Raw genomic sequence first — 16,194 nt, 5'->3', positions numbered from 1 at the left:
AATTACATTAGCCTTCGGGTCTTCCTCAGGATAAATAATGTTGCCTGCAGGTTTACATTGGGGATTGAGTGTCTGCATTCTGAATAATTCTGGAAATAAATTAAAGGAAGGGAGGCCCAGCCTTTAGCTCTTTTTCTGGGGCTTTGCTTTACACTGTGATTTTTACACAGCACTTTTGCTTCACCTATGTTTGAGGACAAAATATAAAATGTTTTCAGCAATGTCTTCCCTTGCCCTTCCCTTTTCCATTTTCTTAATCTAAACATGAACTTTGTTTTTTCCAGCTCCCTCAGAATGGTGAGGCTGCCAAGTGGCATTCCACATGGAACTGGCTGCTTTGTGGCTCACCCTGGGGCTCTCAGCTCTCCACAGATCCATCACTTCTTCTGTGCTGAGGCTCCTGATTCGGGCAGCGCTTGGTGCCTGACAGCTGCAGCCCAGGATGTCCCCTCCTACCTCGGGAAAAATTCCACAGGTGAGTTGGCAGTTCTGTGTTCAAGGTATGAATGTCCATTTCTAAGGGCAAGAGGTCTGGAGATCCAACCAACATATTCCCATTTTTCTTACACAAAAGAATGAATGGATACTGGCAAAGAGAAGCTGTATTTATTTTTAGGACAGTAGTGGGGTTCTGCTTTCAGAGCCCTCTGGACCAGCAGATCACCGTGTGCTCTTTCCAGAGCTCCAGACTTTAGCAGTGGAAAGGAGGGCACACTGTGAAGCAAGGAAATGTTTTCTTCCACAGTGTTTAACTAGAGCAGGCAGCTGTTTGGTTACATGTGGTGTATTTTCACCCTTGTGTTTTTGTGTTCTCTCCTAAAATCAGCAAGACTGAGGACTGATTCCAAATATTTCACTCCCTGTTGACTTTGACATGTCTTTTTTTTTTCCCTCCCCTCTGACTTTCCTTGGGTTTAGATGTTTGGTTTGAATTATCCCTGTTTTGCTTCACATTATGACTAAGCAGGCTTTTAATGCAAACACCTGAGCACAAAAAATCAATATTAAGAAGCTGTTCTGGTTGAATTAAAGCATCATGGCTCCTGAAGTGGGATACTTGAGGTCTGGGATACCTCAGCTGTAGAAATCAGATTCTGCTAATTACAAATCCTATAGGAAATTTGAAAATTAATTGTGTTTCTTCTCAGCAAGGGCTGTGTAGTGTTTGACTGCCTGTTTCATTGAGCTGAGGCTGCTCTTGGGGCCCATGACTCATATGAAAAAGGGAAAGGAGCTAAAAAACACTAAAAACATACTTTGTGTGATTTTCCAGCCTGCTCGAAAACAGCAAGCAGAATTCTGTTTAGCTTTATGGCAGGGGAAGAGAGTTGGTTTTGGTCTTTGAAAATACATGTAGCTCTGAATTAGCATTCAAGGTAATAGGCTGCTGCTCTGCTGCTGCTGCTCTGCTGCTGCTGCTCTGCTGCTGCTGCTGCTCTGCTGCTGCTGCTCTGCTGCTGCTGCTGCTCTGCTGCTGCTGCTCCTGGGCTGTCACAGGGATTCCAGATGGTGCCATGGGCTCGGTTTCCAGCCTGCATGGAAAAGGGGCTGTGCTGTGGGCTCAGGGGGAGCATCTCCTGAGACTTGTCCCTTCAGGTTTGACAGTGACAGCTCCCTTCTGTGCTAAGGGAGAGCAGAAGGACTAGGTAATGCAGAAATCACTTTGGCAAATCTGGGAAAACACCTCCGAGTTTCTTCCCCTAAATGCTGCAAACAGGTGGGAACTGCAGCTGTCTGAAAAACCTCATCTTATTTCTATAAAGAATTTTGATTGTTTTTTTTAGATAATCCCCACAGTGAGATTTTTCAGTTCTGAGGTGGTTCTGATTTGCAACAAATGCTGTTTAAAAGACAAAGGGAGACAGACACTGCAAAGGGTAAAAAACTCCATGCAAGCAGAATTTGCTAAATCTCCAGAATTAGGATGGGAGTGTGCCCTGACAGAGAAGCCTTCCAGCAGCACTTCCCAACATCTCCCTTGGCCCATGTGCCACAGGAACTGGAAGTCATCACATCCACTGAGACTTCCACCCTGTACTTGGAAGGCCACAGTACCTTCAGTGCTCGTGGTTTATGGGATCAGGAGGGGACTGTCACCTGTCACCCCTGTCACAGGTGGTGACATGTCTTGGGGCTGAAGCTACGTGAGGATCTCTGCTCTGTCCTTGTAACCACAAACGGTGGATTAACATTGAGGTAAGTCTTAAAGTTCTGAGGGCAATGCAGCCTTATGGAGATAAATGACTTTAAATGCACCTTGAAGCAATTGTGGGAATTTCTATGCTAGGAACTTATTTGTATGAAATTGTTATTCATATGAAATTGTGATAAAGCTCTGAACATAAACTGGAATTTGAAAACCTTGGCTTTTGGCTGCCTTTCAGGAAAGGCATTTTATTTTCACGCTGTGCTTGGTACTCCAGAGTGAAGATCTAAGTGAGATGGAAGGGTAACTGCCATGGGCCGTGTTGCACTGACTGTGGAAGTTATTTCACACAGCTCTGGGAATTCTGGCACAAGCTGCCATCACCTTTTTATGCTCTCATGTATAAAATCTTGCCCAGTAAGGCCGCTGTGGGTAGACACTGAGAGCAATGCCTGAGGCAGCTGCTCAGCTTGTTCTGGCAGGGGCACAGGCTGGATGGGCAGGGCTGGTGCAGAGCTCCTGTCCTCAGTGGGTTTGCCTCTTCTCCCTCACTTCTGCCTTCATCCCCTCTCCTTAACTGTCTAACTTGGAAGTCTCTGTCCAAAGAGCAGGCTGCAGACTGACAGGGAGAAATAACCACAGGAATTCATTGCTTGATCAGTCACCTCGTAGTTCTTGGCCTCAGGGCTGACTCTGCTGGCTTGTGCACAGCCAGCCCCGCAGCTGGCACTGGAAATGATTCCCTGTGAGCCTGCAGGGAGGTGCCACACGTGGGCCACCTCCTCAGCATGCCTGTCCCTTGTGTGCTGTGTGCCCCTGCCAACTAAAACTGATATTAACATCAGAGATAAGCAAAGTGCAGGCAGGTGCTGGGGGAAAACCTCCCCTTTTCATGTTCCTGTGGTGTGCAAGTGAGATTTTGTCTTTGAGTTTCCTGGGCTGAGGATAAATGGATGATTCTCTTCTTTCCTTGTTTTTCCTCCAAACAGCAAAAAAAAAAAAATACTGCTTCCTTGAATTCCATTCAAATTAATGCAAGTCTGGGGGAGAAGAAACAGACAAACAAATGAGGAAGTGTTTTATATTTGGGATTTTCTTTCCATCTCGTGGCAGATGGGTTTGGTGTGTTTTACAGCTGCCTTCTGAAGTCAGTCTGTTACTTTGCCATTCCTCTGTAGCAGAGTGGCAGTGCTGAATCTTTATCATATTGATCGTTCCCCAGGCTTTCATCTGGGGCCCAGGATAATACACAGCGTTGTTGTTGCCTTGTTATTTTTCATTTGTATCTATTGATTTGCTGCCAGGAACTTACAGGCCAATTTGCAAAAAGATAGGCTGTGATTTATTTTTTTCTAGAAGATGATGTCACGATGGGAACGCTTTTCCAAGGCTGCCAGGCCTTTAGGTTTGATTTCCTCCTCTCAGGAGTGCAGCACAGGCACAGATGGGGGGCAGGGTTCCCCCTGGATGTGCACCTGGAGTATCCGTGACTCTCTGCAGCTCCTGTGGATACATGGCCGTGCAGGAGCCCACACCTGAACTGGAATTGTTCTCCTGGGAATGGCTCTGCTCTCACTCCCCTCTGTGCAGCTCAGAAATAACAAAGTCAGGGCACCGACAGGGATGTGGCAGAGAGGGCAGGAGGGGAGGAGGCACTTTCTGGGTGTGACCACAACGAGCCACCGAGGTTCAGCATCCCTGGCTGGCAGGTGCTAAAAACAGACATGAAAAGTTTTTTTTGGTGCATATTTTTTGTTTGCTCAGGTAACATCAGTTCCCTACCAAGCAGCAGCAGCCCAGCTCCCAGCAACTCTGTACACAGAAGGCCTACCTTGGAAACAAAACAAGGACTCAAATTCTCCTCATCTTCCTTTGACTCAGTGGTGTTAGGTTGCAGCAACTGGGAAAGCAAGGACTATAAAAGTCGGTGAAATTGTGCTTTAATTCCTTCAGTAGAAAACTCCTGCTGCACAATTTACCAGGGGTTCATTTTTAATCACTCCATGCAAGAAGTGCTGAGTGCAGCAGGCTGATGTATCCATGCACTGTGCTGTGTACTGTTATTTTTCCCTGGAACCCATCTAGGTAAATCAAACCCTCAGTGAGGAAGTCCCAGTTCATGCTCTCCTTACACTGTGTTGAGTTTTCCTGGCATCCTTCCAGCAGGAGCCATTTGACAGGGAATTTTCTGTAGCACAGAACACCTTTTCCTGCCAGTGGAGATTTTCAGGTGTGGGATTGGTGTGATGTGGCATCCTGGTTTGTGGCGCAGAATTGGACACTGATGTTAAGCCACTCTCACCAGCACAGGTCACTGGAATCCCCTTCCCAGTCTGGGGGGTTTTGTTCTAAATCACGGATCTCTCATGGAGCTCCAGGTAAGGCACAGCCCAGATCAATCCTCAGCCAGGGCACGGTACCTGTCCAGTACTGAGCTGCTGCCCTCACCCTGCAGGAGTGTTCCAGAGAATGTTTCCATTTGTTCTCCTCTCCCGCTTGTTCAAGTTTTCCTTCACATTCTGACACCATTTGGATACAACTGTGTTAGACAGGAGTGAGGTCAGGTGAGATTTCCTGCTTTAAGTGGAGGTGTGAAGTCACAAAATGTGCTGTGTCTGGCTGTGAAATGCCTGTGAAAGCTGGCACAGCAGCATATAGACACACACATATATACATACAAATACTTCCGTGTGTATTTATTTTAATAGCTGAGGGAAAAAAGATTACCATGTTCCAAGACTGCTGGAAACTGTCTTCAGCACTGTTGTGCACTAAAGTGCTATTTACAGACACCAAAAAACATTCCTTCTGGATAGTAATCATTACATTTTGAGTTGAGATTTTTTTTAATTGGAGAATTAATGAAAAATACCAAATCCTTTCTGTAGTTATTAAGGAATCTTTGATTTTTACATGTTTTTATATAAAATGTTTCTGAATATTAGATGTAGAACATCTAAGTTGTTATTTCAAGATCTCTCCTCCTTTAGAAGCATCAAAGGTGTTACAAAATGGTCAAAGTCTTCTGTTTCAGTAGGGCTCAGTCAGAGTTTTTCCATCTGACAGCTCAACAAACACAAGGAGTTTCGTGTTCTGCTTTAATATTAAATGTTGCTTTATAAATCACAGTAACTGCTTTCACCAAACCTGACTTCTGCTTTATTTCAGAGACCTGCCAAAGGAAAGCCTTGCACCTGTCAGTAACTTGTGAAAAGCGATTCCTCATTTCTGAGATCCCTGCCAGGAATGGGAGATTTAGCAAGTTTCCAAGTTCCTCAGACAATTGGAAAATGCCCCAAGCCCCTTCTGCAGTCGTGAGTATGGATATTTGTTTCTCGACTTGGATTTACTGATTGACTGGGACATTCTGACTGCTCCAGGGACACTGAGAAGCTGGGGTGTCTGTGGGGAATCAGTGAGCAGAAGCCTGAAGTGAGCTCAGAGCCGAAGCACAGCCTGCAGTCAGTGAGCAAACCCTGCACAAACCCAGCCTTTCGGGGCTGCTCTTCACATCTGGCAGCTACAGCAGAATCAGATTTGCCTCACTCCCTGTGAGAAAGGAGAACAGCAGTGAAATACGAGTTAGGTTAGTGTCTGTCTGTACAAATCCTTCTTGGGTGATCAGTAATTAATGCATTAATTGCTGTTTTTCCCAGCCCTGTTACATGGTGCTGAGCTGGGAGGTGGTTCCTGCCACAGCTCCTGACCTGTTCTGGGCAGGGCTCTGTCTGAGGCAGCGTTTGTGGCTTGGTGGAGCCCTGGCCAGGGTCAGGGGTTCAGCTCCTCTTGGGGCTCTGCAGCCTTGCCCAGCCAGCAGGTCCCTGAAGGGTCACTGAGGCACCACGTGCTGCCTTGGCTCTGGGAACGGGAATGATCCATGGCAGGAGCCCAGAGGATGAACGAGGCTCAGCCCTGGCTGGGACAAACCCATTCCATGGAGCTTCAGCACAGCTACTCCGTGTTGGCTCCCACAGTAAGGAGCCCTTTGGGGCACTCTGTCTGTGGAGCTCTCCTGCCTCTCTGCTCACTCATGGAAGCACATTCCAGAGCTCTGGCAAGCCCCCACCTCTTGCACAGAGCTGTTCCAGAAGAACTGCCCAGGCACATCCAGCTCCCGTCTGTCCCTGGAGCCTCGGGGATGCGGGCTGTGCTCCACAGGCAGCAGCAAACACAACCTCCTGTCACAACAGCCTCTCCTCTCACCTGAGGTGCTGCTGCAGAACAGGGCAACACCTGCACCTGCAAAGGGCTTGGCTGCTGCAGAGGCCAAAATTCCACACCAGACCAAATCTAGTGGATTAAATGTCAACAGCCATGACCTTCCAGTGGGACTTGGAAATGCAGGCACTGGATTCTGCTGGGCCAATCTAATTCTTCATCAATCTCTTCTCTGTCTTTTGATATCAGTAAGGAATGTATAGGATAATAAATTATTCTGTGATAATACAAATATTTTTAAAGTACCCCAAATTAATATTTTTAATATATCCTCTATTAGGAAGCAAATATTCCTTAATATGAAAATATTTCTTAATATGAAAATCCATAGTCACAACCTGGAAGTGGTGAATGGATGCATTCCTAAGAGGAGGAGTTAAAAAGGCGAATCCTGACTGTTGGGTTGAGTTTGAGCTCACACTGAAATTCAGCAGCCTCGGGGCACCTGTGCAGCCTCACAGAGGAGCAGCTGGCTGTACCAATTGCTCTCTTTTGATACCTCACCTTCCAAAACTGTTGCTCTTCCACATTGGTCTGAAATATATTTACAAAATATGTGTATAAGGCATGTGCAGTTCACATGGCAAGGGTTGGGGATTTTTCCTTAGCAAAATACAAACTCTGTCAGAAGTCTGTGTGAAGAGCTTTTCTCTGCACAGAAGATGTTATCCAGCAAATTCAGCTGCTGCAGTTGCAGCTGAACTTGGTGGCCAAGTCCATTCTGACAGTGCCTGGAATGCACAATCTGCTTTTTTCCCCCCCAGAACATTCCCTACTCTCTTAGTATTACTCCTTTTATATGATCATGCTTTTCTTAAAACTTAAGAGTAGGCATTCATAGAAATCCCTTTTCCTTTTCTCTCTCTTTGGGCAGGATGTCCTCCCGAGGATGATGTGTCACCATGTGAAGACTGATCACAGAAAGGACAAAGCAATTCTGAAGTGAGTCCTGGCGTTTCCTTTTAACAATCAGCATTCCTGGTTCCCAGGACTCTTCCTTTTCAGTAAGGCCTGAACACTCAAGTCATTCCTGCGTGTTCCCTGCAGTGTTTTACTGTCTCAGACAAAGGGATCTTCAAAACTTTCTGAATTGATTCAGCAGGAGGTAACAATGCACATTTTATCCCAAAACAGCACTCTGAATGCAGTGTCTGATTGCCCATTTGTGAGGGGCTCCAGAGCAGGGCTTGGTGCCTTGCTGCATCCATGGGACACGAGGTCCCTGGATGGACTCCAGGGCCACACGCTGGGGTTGCTGACCATGTGTCATACAGGGGCTGAGCCTAAACCATCTGATGGGCCCAGAACATTCTTACTCTGCACAATCCCCAGGACCTTTTCCTGGACCACTCATCTGCCTGCACTCGGAAGAGGCTGGCACTGGCTGGTTTTATGGATGTGTGCTGCACGTCCTGGGATCAGCCCAATGTGCTGGATTCTTCCTGCAGTGGTTAAAGCCCTGCTGGAGACCTCAGTCCTGGGCTTCACACGGCCCCTGGGGGGTTTTACAGAGGCCCCTGGGGGGTTTTACAGAGGCCACTGGGGGGTTTTACAGAGGCCACTGGGGGGTTTTACAGAGGCCATTACCCTGTTGCTCTGTCTCAAACTGCTCAGCAAGCACGAGGCAGCAATTACAGGAAGGGCTATTTGGCATCCAGCCCGTGCACAGGGAGGTGGGGAGAGAGATTTCAGACACCATCCACCCATCCACAGAGCACAATAAAACACCTTCTTTATTTCTCATTTTATTGGCTCTGTCTGCTCTCATCTGGTGCCTGAGCATTTTATCTGTTCACGCTGCTTTTTTCTATGCAATAAAAAGAGCAGACAGGCTTTTGCCCTTTATTTAAAATATTTTGCCACACTTAGAGGTAAATCACAGCCACTTTTCTGTGTTGTATATTTTCAGACTCATCGGAGAGGGAAATGTTTTGATACAAGCGGGCTCTGCAGGGTCCAGCCACGGTCGGACAGGAGGAGTCTCCTCCTTCTCCCACCTTCCTTTTCTTTGCTCTGACACAAACCTGTCCCTGTCTCCCCATCTCTGAGAGTCAGGCACCCACATTCCTTCGTGCACAGGGAAGGAAAGAAGGAGAGGCCCAATCCCTCCACAGAAGAGTTTGAGTCATTTACATGAGGAATTCAGCGAGCAGAGATCTTCACTTTGATCAGATCTGTCTTTCCAGAAACAAGCTGCCACTCTGGGCACCAAAACAGATCATCACAGGAACTACAACAAAGAGCAGCGTTCTGCCAAAGCTGCAGGCAGGAGTCTGTCAGGGAGAATGATGGAGCAAGAAGAGCGGAGTTCTAACAGACAGAGGGGGAAGGAAAGAAAGAGAAAAAAGTGTAAGAAACTGGAAGAGACTTCAAGGGACACAACGCTGCCTAATGGGGCAGAAACTGAGAGACAAGTGAGCTGCAGTGCAGGGTGATTTGCATTCCTCCAAGATGATTTGTAAAAGGGGAAAAGTTGTAGATGAAATGCTTTGATTCGCCTTTCTCTCACTCTGCCCGTGCACTTGTGTAATTCATTTAGTGTAGTAACCTCTACTGATCAGTCAGAGGCTGCAGCATCATTTTGTGCCCTGAAATTAAAGCAAAAAGCTGCAGTTCTGGAATTTGGAGCTCATAATACCTAACTGGCTGAAGGGCAAAATAAAGAAGTAAAGATCAATGACAACTTTTTGTGTCACATGAAAAGTCAAGGCTTATGCATCAGGGAGCTTCAAAACAATGAGATTCATGTAAGTTCAGCCTATGTCTCAGTCCTAAAATTGCATTAAAATTACACTCCCTGTTTCTAATTCTCATTCAGTGGAGCTTAGATGAACCTCAGATTTTAGGTGTTCCCACAATGGGAGTTATGGGAATTGATTTCTGTGCAACGTGAAATGCCAAAAATGGGAAATAGTGGCAGTTTTGGGGTCTCTTTATGCTTTCTTTCCTTTTTATTCCTGTCTATCCAGCATGGCAGAAACGCAATCTAATTGAGTAGCAGGAAGGCGACCTCCATTAAGTTGGCAAGCGAGGGGAAAAAGTTCATCTTTCAGGCTTTGAAGGAGCCAATACCAGGAGAAAAACTGCCTGCAATACAAAGCCAGAAGTTATCAACTGCCCTGAGAGATGTTTTCACAAATCATCAAAGAACACAAGGCAGAAAAACCAGAGCATTGCTCTGGTCTGTGTCCCTCAGAGGAGAGACTGAAAAGCTGGGAGTGCAGAGCAGGTAGGAGGTGGGTGTCAGTGCAGTGTTGGCTTCCAGCAGACCAGGAATGACTCAGAAGTCTCGGGATGAGTCCCTGCTGCCTGGCACGCTGTGCAGTGTTTCAGGCAAAGCCCAGAAGGGGCAGAGTTTGCAGCCAGCCCCAGAGCACCACGTCAGGCCGTGCAGAAAGAGGAGTGCAGCAGAAATGGGGCCTCACCAGATCTGTCTGAGACCTAGAACTGACCCTAGATGAGGCTCAACTTGAATAATTGTCTTAGTTCCTTCTTTTGTCCTTCCACCCCAAATATGTTTAGCCTGTATTTTGCTCTTGCATGCTTCTATAAATCCTCAGAGGGTCCATCTGGGAAGCACTTCCAGGATGGAAATGCTCTGATCTTTAGATGTTTCCAGGTGAGGTGCATACCCTCATGTTCTGTATTATTGACAGTAATGGCAATGCTGCTTTTTTTTTTTTTTTTTTTTTTTTTTTTTTTTTGTGAACAGTGTAATTTTTACATGTTTGTATGACTTCAGGACACAGTTACCCCCTATAAAATAGAATGTATACGCAGTGCTGTTATTGCAGGGATGTAGGTGCAGTACCACACACTGATGAGCACCCTGCAGCATTTGAGGCAGTGCCTGCCATGTCACCATGACAAATGAGAGGTGCACAGCTCTGCAGCCTGAGGCCATCACTGCACCCACAGGGGCAGAGGCACCCATGGCAGCACTGGTACTGCAGCTCCTGTCTCCTGTGCTCAGAGGAGCCTCCTCTTCCAGAGCAGCTGTGCTGGACCTTGCCTCTGCAGCTGCTGTGGCCGGTGCCACCTGATGTGTGGCAGCTCTCGAGGGGAGTCTCCTCTGATGGGGACTGCACAGCAGCAGCAGTCATCTCACTCAGCACTGACAAATGTAGGGCTGAACTGCAGAGTAGGAACCAGTTCTTTGTTATTTCATCCTCTGAAACCTTTTCCTTGGAGTGTGTTTGGGGAAGGATGGGAGAGAGACCTTTTTACCTTTCTGCTTTTGTCTCTTTCTGTGGAACATAATATCCAATCCTTCCATAGCTGAACCAGTGGGTCTGTGCTTTCTGAGAGGAATTCAGCAGAAATCTTTTTCAATCTTTTGTCCCCCTAGAAGCTGCACCAGTTTTTGGAGCAATCTCTCTGAAAACATTTCTGTAAAATTTTCCTTTTAGTTATTGTAGCTGCTCAGACACGAGGCTGACACAAAACCCCCTAAGTAACATCCCCAGCCTCGGTGGAAGGGCTGCACTCTCTGCACTGCAGCCCTGCACTGTCACACCATAATTACAGCACAATTATAGAGATAATTATGGCAGGTTCTAGACCACTGGCTCTGACTCCTCCTGCTCAGGGCTGAGCGTGGCATTTGTCTGTGCTTTCCTGTCCCTGGGGCTGATCACTCCATGCTCCCTAAGGGACCAAGGCTCGCTCTCCACAGCTCCTTGGAGCTGAGGGTGCTGCCCACACTGAGATGGGGGAGTGGGACTGTGTCATGTGTCCAGGGGCAGATACGCTGCTGGGATGGAAATTTCTGTTCCAGCACACCTCCATACAGGGAGAAATACAGAGAAAAAAAGGAAAAGGAGTTTATAGCCAGAAGGCAGCATTTAAATGCCAGTGTGGCAACCAAAGAGGTGAGGGAATGAAACCCGACAGAGGCAGCAGAGGAAGGTCACTGCTGCCAGGGACAGCAACAGCAGATGGCCACAAGCACAAATCAAGAATTCTGCAGACAGGAGTTTTACTCTCGCCCTTTGAATTTTTAGCACAATTTGCATTGCAGTTTATCTTCATGGCCACTGGAAGGTTGGCAAGGGCCAGATGGCCCTAAGGGAGGACAGTTTAATGTGTCCATGTGGCTGGTCAGAGGTGCTGCCAGCATTAAACCTGCTCAGATCAGTTCTCTCTGCTGGATGACAGCAGCAATCAAAGAGCCACCTGAGGATCTCCTCCACCTGAGATGCAAATACCCTCTCCCTTTCCCTGTGCAATCCTAAAGCTGGCACAGACATTTCCTGCATGGGGCTTGGACACTGCTTACACATGGATTTCATCACATTTCCGTGCTGGGTCAAAACTCCAGAGGCCAGGTGAGAACATTTTGGCTTTAGGTAAGAAGAGGCATTTCCTAGCACCTGTGAGGAGCTGCTTCAGACACAAAACAAACACTGACTGCACCTACCTGGCAAAAATAAAAGAGCTGAGCTTAGTGGTGCTTAACAGGGAATGTGCCCAGGTTTACACCTGAAACACCTGCACTGCCAGCCCCTCTTGCCTCCCTAGGAAAAGCTGATGTTGCACAAGGAGCACTCGAGCAAACTGCTGCTCCTGTTCATGTCAGTTCTGTAGAACTGAACCACCAATACTCCACATTCTGTTTAACTTCCCACTTTTGGAGGTTTTCTTGTGCTGCACTGCGTTTATTTTCTGGACAGACTCAATTTTGCTGGCACAGGATAAAAAGAAGTTATGACAGCAGAGCAGGAAACAAATGACACTTGTGCATTTGTCATTGATCCTTGAAAAAGCAGGTGAGCCTCAGACTTACTTTTGGATTTATCTCTGCAGGTTGTACTCATGGGTCAGGGTGTTCCCAAAGAACCCTAAAGAAAGGAATTCTCTGGTTTGCCTCCTATTCGTGGAACACAGAAACCAGAGCTGTCACACACCCTGCAGCCAACAGCTCCCAGAATTATGAAAACCCTTTCTGGTTCAGTTTGTGGCAAATGCTGCCCTGGGGCAGAAAAGGTGACTCTGCCCCTCTTTAGTCCTTTTTCCTTGGACTGAAGTTTGGATTTGCCCTGCGTGGTCCCACTGCAGAGCAGTGGAGAGCAGTGCCAGGGCTTCCTTCATCCTGGAACCATCCAGGCTCGTTCCTTGGGCACAGAGCAATCCTAACCCCAGGCACAGCCTCCTGTCAGCCGCAGGGGCCGGAGCAACCGGCCCTGCCCTGAGCCTCGCTGGGTTCTTGGCTGGTGCAAAGCCTCTGGGCTCCTCCCACGTGCTGATGAGAAGAACTGAAGATGCCACACGGTGGGCACTGTCCCCTCCTCCCCCATAAGTGTCCCCCACGGTGGCCTGCAGCTCACAGGGTAACATTTCTGGAATCGGGCATCTCCCAGAGTGGTGCTAACATCCCAGCGCTTCTTGTCACTTTTTACTGAGTGCAAGCATGAAAATTTCTGAGATGGAAAATGGAAAGCAGTACAGAAAATCCGAGACAATGATCATAAATGGCCCTGCTGAGAAAGCAGATTCCGTGTAATTGGATGGAGGAGGAAGGTCATTCCCAACAGATTAAATAAAACAGCCAAGGCAGATCCTGATCTCACCGTGATACTGAGATGGAAAAATCACATGCTTGAGATTATTTCAAAGGAAAATAAGGGGCAGGAGGACAGGTGGGCCGGTGTGTTGGTAACTCGGTTGAACACAGTTAAAGAAGCCCCAAAACACAGCAGGTATTGGGAATATGTTTGAGGAGAGAGAGCCACAGATGTCTGCAGAACAATTACCGAGTGCTTGACAAGTGGAAAGCTGAATCTTTTCAGTGAGTGCCAACTTGGGTGCTGTGCACCCAGACCTGGAGCACCAGGGTGATCCATCTCCCTCAGGAGTCCTGCTGTCATCCTTGGAGTGTGCATCCTTTCATCCTGGAGTGTGCATATTCCTTGGAAAACAGCCGGAAGAGAACCGCAGCAGGGCCTAGGCTGGGGGCTGCCCCTTCCAGGGGGGCAGGTCTGTTAGAATTGCTAATTATTGAGGCACCTAATTGGCTCTGAGGAGTTCAGCAGTGTGCCTTCTCTCACTCTCACTGCTTTTCTGTCTTATTTTAGTTTTTCTTTCTTACCCATTTTTTCCTCTCCTGACCAGCAGCAGCTGGGGTGGCTGCACAGTTGGGGCCACTCTGTCTGGGGCTGGGGCAGGGGAGCTGACTGCTCTGCGGGCTCTGCTCCTTCCTAAGTTTGGGGCTTGGGGCTCTCTGGCATCATGTTTTATGGAATAAAGGTTGTGTGCCACTCCTGAGTTTGATGGTGGTGTTTTATGGAATGGGCCAAGCCCAGATTCCCCAGGAAGCAGCAGCACGGGTTTCCCTGTGCCGAGGACAGCCCCAGAGCCGTGCAGCACAGAGAGAAGCCCTTCCTAAGCCACTTCCGATGGAATAACCAAATTGCAACTGGAAGAAATGAGAACTCGCGACTGAAGCTGACATAACAGCAAGTTCGGATTGGTTTTTAGATCCTCCTCCTTGGTACCCTCTGCCTCAGGAGCCAGGAAATCGGCTCTGATGCCCCGCCCGGCCCTGCTGCTGGCACGGAGCCGCCGGCTGGGCTCAGCCACCCCGGGTCAGCTCTGGGGCTCACAGAGAGACCCAGCGCTGCCTTTGGGGGCTCGGAACTGAGACCGAGCCCTGCTGCTTCGGGCTCACACAGACGCTGGGCTGTATTTTGGGAGCTCGGAACCAGACTCCCTGGATCGGTTCTCGGGCGTCACCAAGAGAGGCAGAGGGCCGCGTTTGGAGGGCTCCAGTCCTGCCCCGATCCCGCCTCGGTGTGCACAGGGCTCATCCGGCCCAGCGTCAGTCGCAGCCGCTCGGCCCTGGGGCTGCCTTGGGCACAGCCCGGCAGTGCGGGGCTCGCCCGGGGGAGCTCAGAAGCAGCGACTCGGAGCTGCCTCCGGGGCCGGCGGCGGAGCCGCGGTGCCGCCTCTTGGGGCTCGGCCCGGGACGGGTTCGGGGCTCAGAGCCGAGCCCGGACCCCGCGTCTGGGGCCACAGGCAGAGCCCGGCCCCGCGGTGGGGCTCAGCACGGGGCCCCGGGGGCTGCCCCGGCTCCGGCTCCCCGCGGCCGGAGCGGGAGCGGCAGCGCCGGACTCGGCTCCAGCGCCCGCCCGAAGCAGCTCCTCCTGCACGCCGCGGTGCCGGTGCCGATCCAACCCCGACCTGTTCTCGGTCCTCCGGTCTCGGACCCGCGCCCGCCCGCCGGGGAGAGGCGGCACCGCCCGGGAGCGCGGCCGACACCGGCAGGAGCCGGGCGCGAATCTCCGGCTCCCGGCCCGGCCCCGCCACAGCGCCTCGGGCTCGGAGCGCTCCCGCCGAGAGCGGCCCCCGCGGGCCGGGGTCGCGCAGCGCAAAGCGGCGGTGCCGAGAGACGGCGCCGGGACAGCGCGGCCGGGACGGGACAGCGACGGGACAAGGGCGGGGCGGGATGGCACAAGGGTGGGACAAGGGAGGGACAAGGGTGGGACAAGGGAGGGGCAAGGGCGGGACAAGGGTGGCACAAGGGTGGGACAAGGGAGGGACAAGGGTGGGACAAGGGAGGGGCAAGGGCGGGACAAGGGTGGCACGAGGGTGGGACAAGGGAGGGGCAAGGGTGGGACAAGGGAGGGGCAAGGGTGGCACAAGGGTGGCACAAGGGCGGGGCGCGAATCGGACAAGGGCGGGGCCGGCTCAGGTGCTGGCGATGGGGCGGGGCGGGCCGGGCTCAGGTGCGCGGGGCGGGGCCGGGCTCAGGTGCGCAGGCGGGGCGGGCTCAGGTGCGCGGGCCGGGCTCAGGTGCGGGGGGCGGGGCGGGCTCAGGTGCGGGCCGGGCTCAGGTGCGCGGGGCGGGCCGGGCTCAGGTGCGCGGGGCCCCAGGGCGGCTGCGCGGGGCGGGCCCGAGGTGATTTAAACGCCGGGAGCGGCGCCCGGCGCCATTCGCTCCCTCAGTGCGCGGTGGGGCGGCAGCGGCCGGGCCGGGCTCCCCGGCGGGCCCGGGTGAGGTCTCCCCCTCTTGTCCCTCTTTTCTCCCCTCCCAGCCCTCACGCCGCTCCCTCTCCGCTCCTGAACACCCCTTCCGTCCTGTCCTTGCCCCCCTACACACCCTGACCCCCCACTCTGCCCCTTCTTCCTCCCCTCCTACGCCTTACCCGGCTCTGTCTCCCCTCCTGAATCTCTCCTTTCCTCCCTTCCACTACTCCTTTCCGTCCTCTCCCTGCACACCCCGACCCTCCACTCTACCGCTCCTTCTTCCTCCTCCTTACCGCGCTCCCTCTCCCCTCCTGAACTACTGCCCTCTCTGTTCCCCCGTTCCGTCTCTGTCCCCTCCTGACCTCTCCTCTCTCTGTCCTCTGCCTCCCTCTGCCTTCTCTATTTCCCCCATTCCAATGTGTGTCCCCTCCTGACCTCTCCTCTCGTCTCCCTCTCCATTCTCCCATTCCGTCTCTATCCCTGTGTCCCCTCCTGACCTCTCCTCTTGTCTCCCTGTCCCCTCTCCATTCTCCCATTCCGTCTCTATCCCTGTGTCCCCTCCTGACCTCTCCTCTTGTCTCCCTGTCCCCTCTCCATTCTCCCATTCCGTCTCTGTCCCTGTGTCCCCTCCTGACCTCTCCTCTTGTCTCCCTGTCCCCTCTCCATTCTCCCATTCCGTCTCTGTCCCTGTGTCCCCTCCTGACCTCTCCTCTCGCTGCCCTCTGCCTCCCTGCACTCTCTCTGTCCCTCTGTCCCCTGTTCCCCTCCCGTGTCCCGCAGCCGCGGGGTTCGGGGCGCCGCACAATAAAGCCCCGAGGCCGGAGCCGGCGCCCCTGGCTGGGTTGCAAAGGGTCGGGATCCGCTCT

The 16,194-nt window shown here is 51.1% G+C and overlaps 1 long non-coding RNA gene across 1 annotated transcript; it reads left to right on the top strand.

The window, feature by feature from the left end:
- The first annotated feature begins 358 nt into the window (after positions 1 to 358).
- On the top strand, positions 359 to 8,401 carry LOC110484352 (uncharacterized). Its single transcript, XR_002467730.3, has 4 exons — positions 359 to 475; positions 5,315 to 5,460; positions 7,239 to 7,306; positions 8,274 to 8,401. It is a non-coding gene; the product is annotated as an uncharacterized LOC110484352 (long non-coding RNA).
- The last annotated feature ends 7,793 nt before the right edge of the window (positions 8,402 to 16,194 follow it).

Source organism: Lonchura striata, chromosome 4 (assembly GCF_046129695.1).
Source record: "Lonchura striata isolate bLonStr1 chromosome 4, bLonStr1.mat, whole genome shotgun sequence".
Taxonomy (NCBI): domain Eukaryota; kingdom Metazoa; phylum Chordata; class Aves; order Passeriformes; family Estrildidae; genus Lonchura; species Lonchura striata.
This window is presented reverse-complemented; position numbering and strand designations above follow the sequence as displayed.